Below are 505 nucleotides of genomic sequence, written 5' to 3'. Positions count from 1 at the left end.
AAGAAGACCCCAAAGGCAATCACAGCAACAACCAAAATAAATAAATGGGACCCGATCAAATTAAAAAGCTTCTGCACGGCCAAAGAAACTGTCACAAGAGCAAACAGGCAACCCACAGAATGGAAGAAAATAGCTTTCAATATGAAAAAAGTATAATTCATTAGAAAAACAATTATGATTATTGATATTTTTTAAGAATATTCACACATCATGCATTTTTCAAGGCTCTATACTGATATGAAATAAAAGACTCAGATCCGAATCTGTTAAATAAAGACAGATGATTTAGATATTTGTAATTTCCTAGCATAATAATTTTGATTCTAAATTCTTCTATATGAGATGCTGAGTTGATTAAATTTCAGTGTCTGATTTTTCTTTTTTCTCCCTCTGTGTATCTTAACTGAATGTCAATATAACTCTCATTTTTAGAAGAATATCACACTCTAGCATCACTTTAAGAATACTTGTGATATTGTTGCTGGCTTTTATTTGTGTATATCTA

The sequence above is a fragment of the Propithecus coquereli genome, unplaced genomic scaffold (genome assembly GCF_000956105.1).
Source record: "Propithecus coquereli isolate 6110/MARCELLA unplaced genomic scaffold, Pcoq_1.0 Scaffold41, whole genome shotgun sequence".
In the NCBI taxonomy this organism is placed as follows: Eukaryota; Metazoa; Chordata; class Mammalia; order Primates; family Indriidae; genus Propithecus; species Propithecus coquereli.
Note: the sequence above shows the minus strand (reverse complement) of the source record.